A 5,956-nucleotide genomic window follows, 5' to 3' on the forward strand; every position below is an offset into this window, starting at 1 on the left:
AAAAATGAAAGAAAAGAAGTAAGAAAACGCAGGCTTAATGCATGCATATATATATATATATACCTTTTACACCTAATCATCATGCTTTAGTTAGGATCACTATTGCATGACCGAACCATAATAAAAGAAAAAGAAAGATTAGTAATGTAAATATATGCCCAAGCATTAATATAACAATGATACATATGTATATATATCTATTTCTTTCATAAATATTATGACACATAACCCCCTTATTAATTAATCATCACCATCAATATCTCGTTTTCGTTTCTTAACCGAAGCAACAAGAAAGAAAAAAAAGAGAGAACCGAAAGAAAGAAAGAAAGAATTCCATGGCACCGTAAATCTTTTGAGTTCGATTTTTTGAGATCTTTCAATAAAAAAATCTAATTCGGTAAAAATGTTCGTATTCTCTTCCTCTACACAATAGCGTTACTTTTGTTCAGTGGAAGCTGACGGTGATGTAACTCCCCTTCCTCTTGAGTTCGACAAATTAGAATTCTAGGAGGCACAGACGATTTCTGACATTTTCTTCTTCAACAGCTCAGTCAGAAAGTTTCTTCGAAATTTCCGTTATTTTGATTTCGTACGGAGATAGGAGATTTTATTTTAAAATTAAACGTTTTAATTTATGAATGCCATTAAAGTTTAGTGAATAAGTGCAAATAATTTATAAATGTCTCGTGACTAGTTTTGTTGTTGTGAGTGGTTAATTGATGAAATTGAATTGCGACTGGTTGAATTGAGGCTGTGAATGATGTTGGTTTTTTTATTTTGATGGAATTGTTTAAAATTATAATTTATGAGATTATGCTGAATTGGTTGGTTGTGGCTGAAAATTCTGATTATTGAGTTGAAAAGTCGGTTTGATTGAATACTATGTAAAATGATTTTCTTTTCTTGATTTGGGGTTAATTTGATATTGAAAATAAATCCGCATTTGAAACGATTTGAGATAGTGGAAATGAGTTTTATTGATTTATCAAAAATGATTCTTTTAGTCTTTTGAATGAGGTTTAAATCTAAAATGGTTTTGAAGTTGGTTTGGAAAAATCATGGTTAAGTAAGAACTGGTTTTTGTATGAAAGAAGAACTTCTTGTAAATAAAGTAGTTTCGGAGGTTTGGAAAAGGTTATAAAGAGTGATGTTGGTTTTAAATAAAAAATTATTTGAGTTCGGTTTATTAAGAAAAGGAATTTTAAATAAAAAATTATTTGAGTTCGGTTTATTAAGAAAAGGAATATCTGTCACAAGAGAACAGAGAACAAAAATCAAAAGAATGTATTAATTAAAGAAATTGTTTGCCACAGGAGAGCAGATGTGACATTGTTTGGGCCTTGGTGCCAAATGTAAAGTGGGGACGCCCACACACTAAGAATTGTTTTCTAGATGTACGCTTATTGATTTGGAAAGTCACACTGTATGCGGCCTAGCCGTACGACTTATAAGCACACTGTATGCATCTGGAAAGCCATACCTGAGACTTGTGCCCAGGTAATGTCGGGAGCGAATAGGTAACCGACACATGAGCTCATGACCTGCACTAGGGATAGACATGCATCATGTTATTTGCACATTTGCATTTGGTTGTGTTTGCTTGTATTACTTCTCTGTGATTGCGTTGTTTGACTTGTTTGTATGTTGGTTTGGACTTCTTACTTGTGCTATTAGTTTGCGAATATATTAAGGTGTTTAAGAATTGATGTTGTGATTGTTGAGGATTAATTATGTGACTAAGAAATGGGTAATATGACTAGTTTTATATTTAAAATTTGATTTGAGTTTAGAGATTTCAAAAGAGGTAATTAGTTAGTTAAAGTAAAACTAAAAGTATTTTCAAAAAGGTTTGATAGAAATATAGTTTTTTTTGTAAAGTTAATTATTTGTATTTTATTTTACTACTTTTACGGCAATTCTATTTCTTAATGAGAACGTGTGGTTTGTTCTCACCCCAAAGTCTTCCCCTTTCAGTGACACGGTTCGAAGACTCAATTTGAAGCTGCGGGCGATTATTAGTCTTATTTGAGTTAAGTTTAGGTATTGAGTTGCTTTCATAGAACTCCATCGCCTTTGTTATTAAGCTTTTATTTTATACAGAGCATAGAAATTGTATTTGAGTTTCATTTGAATCATTTTGTATAATATTTATTATTATAATAATAATTATGTGATTGTTATTATTTGAAGATCTTTGAAATTTAGTTTTAATTAATGGAAACAAAATTTTTTGGCTTTTCTTAAAAATTGAAACACGAAATCGAACTAAAGGCTCAATATTAAATAGTAAATGAGAAAAACAGGTTAATAACGCCTCACTTTTGGTACGATCATGACGTGCTAAAAGTTAGGGTGTTACAATAATTAAAAAATATAAAATAAGAAAATGAATGTTAGCAAGGATTATATTAAACGTAAATCATCTCACCCTAGGACGATTAATGAATGAATTTGTGATGCAAAATAAGAGTAAATCGTGGCAGGGCTTCTTGGGTTAGTAGTTGAGCATAAATCGTCCCAGGGTAGTAGGTTTTACGAGTTAATGGGCTAAACCAAACTGGGCTGGCACGATTTACTTGTTTTTTCAGACCCTCAGGACCCTGGGACGATTTATGTGTTACTCTGTAACACTCAAAGGGGTGGGACGATTTATGGCCAAGTGATAACCCTAAGGACTCAACTCCAACCCAATCCTGTCGCACCATGCAACCATCGCAGGATCTTCCTTCCTCAAAATATCCATGTAATACCGGTGATCCTCCTCAGTCTTTGCGTATGCGGCATTCACTAGAATCCTCCGGGCTTCCTTAGACTTGTATGACAGTGCGAAGTTAGACGCGATGTGTCGCACACAAAATGCCCGGTATGCCGACGGTGGGAGCCATCCACCGTCCACTGCCAGCAAGGCAGCCTTGATGGCATTGTGCCGATCAAAGATGACTAAAATGCCGGGCTGAGGGGTGACATGCTGGCGGAGATTAGTGAGGAAAAACTTCCATGAATCCGTGTTTTCGCCTTCAACTAACCCTGGCTTCAACGATATCGGAATACGAAAAAATAATTGCTTCACGCGCTTCTTGCCACAATTTCCAGCCTTCTCTAATATACTACTATGCAGATCCATCAACGTCGTCGACGGAGTAATAAACACTCCTATCTGCTTTTTGCTAGAAAAAGTTACACCCTCACTTGTGTTTTCATCTATTTTTTTCCGGTGATGCACTAACAAGAAAATACTCTCTGCCATCTCTCACAACCTCAACATATGTTTTGTGTGGCTCGTCTGTTTGAAACTCGTTTATTTATAGAGTTTCTGGCTGCATAAATCGTGCTTGAGTCCTTAGGGTTATCACTTGGCCATAAATCGTCTCACCCCTTTGAGTGTTACAGAGTAACACATAAATCGTCCCAGGGTCCTGAGGGTCTGAAAAAACAAGTAAATCGTGCCAGCCCAGTTTGGTTTAGCCCATTAACTAGTAAAACCTACTACCCTGGGACGATTTATGCTCAACTACTAACCCAAGAAGCCCTGCCACGATTTACTCTTATTTTGCATCACAAATTCATTCATTAATCGTCCTAGGGTGAGATGATTTACGTTTAATATAATCCTTTGCACCCTGGGACGATTTATATAATAATACAAAAAGGATAATCACGTTGCAGAATCTGATTCAAGGAATTGAGTAATTTTGAAATGCATTTAATTTATTTAAGTAAAAAACCCTATATAATGAGAATACATGGGTTTGGTGGCCAAGATTTCTTTCATCTCTCATCTGTTTCTCTCTTCTCATCTCATCTCTTATTAGTATTATTGAATACAAATAGAAATTTTTTTATTTAATTTATTTTTTAATCCAATTTATCTTTTTTTAAAGATATCACAAATAGAAATAGACGCATGCCCAAAATTATTGACCTTCAATATTTTGCTTGAGTGAACTCAAATAGTCCCATTGTATGATTGACAACTTTGATTTCTATCATAATAACTATTTTTTCTATTAATTTTTATTTACTATTTTTTTTAATTTCTGTCATAATGACTATTTTTATTCTAATAATAATTATTTCATACAGAGAAGTGCATCTTGAATTAGAAATAGAAGTAAAAAATAAAACAAATTAATAGAGTAAAGAATTCAAAAAGAGGTTACACATAATTTTTCTACAACTGTTACTGAAATACAGATGAAAATAAGATAGAAAATATAAGTTGTCGTTCACCGTAGAGTGGTTTCTTTATGTAACGTGAGGTACGCGAGAAGTTTCATCATAAAAGATAATATTAAAACTTAAATTTAGACACTAAAATTTTGAGGTGAGTCATGCTCTATAAACTATGTGCAATTATTCTCATGTATAATAGTAGCTGTTTTATAAAATATTAGGGGCTCAAAAGGCACGTTGCCTGTTCAGCCGCTTTTCTATTACTTTTAAAAAAATAATTTTATTTTTTGTTAATATATCATTCACTTTTTAAATTTATGAGATAAGTATTTTTTTCATTTTAATATTAATGTGACCTTATTTATATCATATTTTATTAAAATTAAAATGACTATAAAAAAATTTTTAAAATGTTAAATAATAATAAAGAGGTATAAATATTATCAGAAAAAATATAATTTAAAAAATAATGATAATAATATTTAGAAACATTATTTACAAATTTAACTATTTATAATTGTTATTAAGTTTAATTATTTATTTTTAATAGTATTTAATTTGAAGTCGAGATAAAAATTTATATTCAAAGCACACTCTATCTTTATGCATAATTTTAATTGATAAAAAATATTTTATTTTTTTAATTTTATATTTAGTTTTTTAAATTTTCTTTAATTTCATTATTTTTTTAATTATTAATTTATATTTTTATTATATTATCTTACTATATCAAACACTATTATTTCTCTTACTATTATTCTCTAGTACCTGTCATTGTCTTATCCTCATTATTATATTACCTTGTTCTCATTTATCGTTTTTTCTTATAAATTATCTATTCTGTTAACTTTTATGAGTGGTTGAAGTTTTGTTAAAAGAAGTAAGAGTAAGACATAAAGCGTTTATTTTTTTTTTTCAATTATCAAAATTTGATGTCAGTAATCCTAAAAAAATAATATCAAAATATATTATTTTCAACTAAAATAATACATAATTATAAATTTTTTAACTAATAATTATAAATTTAAGTTACAATTTAATATAATAACTTGGGACAGAAGACAGCCATTACTATCTATATTTGACTGATACTATATAAGTTTCACATTTATTTTATTGTGCACATTAATTAAGATGTACTTTATTATTTTATTTTACATGTTTTGAAATATAAGGATGAGATTAATTTTCATAATCTAATGAAAATCTTTTTATTATTTTGTTTGTCATTTGAAATTTTGAATACTATCAATAAAAAATAGTTACTTAAAGTGAAACACTATATAAAGAGAGATAGAAAATTTTTAGATTTATCGTTCTGGTTTGTTTCTTATTAATCCTCACTTAATATACTCAAATTTAATAGCTTTGATGGTGGTAAATTTTTGTAATTAGTTAAAAAAGTTCAAATTTCTCTTTCTCCCCGTCTCTCTATGATTTTGAACAAACTCAATTTTATTAGTAAAAAAATTTTTAAGTTCAGAATATTTTTAACTTCTTATATAATAATTAGACTTAATAAATTACCAAAATTTAAATCTATTTTCTTGAACTACTTCTTGATCATATAATTAGAATCGTTTAAACGGGAGATCTTTAGACCCTAAAATTTTTAAAATAAAAAATATAATAAAATAAATTAGAAAACCTAATAAAATAAAATGGTTTAAAAAATTAGAATATATATATAGGAAAAATAATAAATTAAAACTTACGTGGTCCATGAGATAGAAAAACAAAGAGAAGAAAATAATCATTAAGGTTGAAACAATAAAAAATGTAT

General features: G+C 29.4%; 2 long non-coding RNA genes across 2 annotated transcripts in view; one reads left to right on the forward strand and one right to left on the reverse strand.

The window, feature by feature from the left end:
• LOC110263585 overlaps window positions 1-5,956 on the forward strand; it is a 9,085-nt gene that overhangs the window by 1,723 nt on the left and 1,406 nt on the right. The window contains exon 2 of the long non-coding RNA XR_002349410.1: window positions 1,282-1,284. This is a non-coding gene — a long non-coding RNA (uncharacterized LOC110263585). The remainder of the gene's footprint in view (window positions 1-1,281; window positions 1,285-5,956) is intronic.
• LOC110263586 overlaps window positions 3,250-5,956 on the reverse strand; it is an 11,285-nt gene continuing 8,578 nt past the window's right edge. Inside the window, exon 3 of the long non-coding RNA XR_002349411.1 lies at window positions 3,250-3,278. This is a non-coding gene — a long non-coding RNA (uncharacterized LOC110263586). The remainder of the gene's footprint in view (window positions 3,279-5,956) is intronic.

Source organism: Arachis ipaensis, chromosome B06 (assembly GCF_000816755.2).
Source record: "Arachis ipaensis cultivar K30076 chromosome B06, Araip1.1, whole genome shotgun sequence".
NCBI lineage: Eukaryota > Viridiplantae > Streptophyta > Magnoliopsida > Fabales > Fabaceae > Arachis > Arachis ipaensis.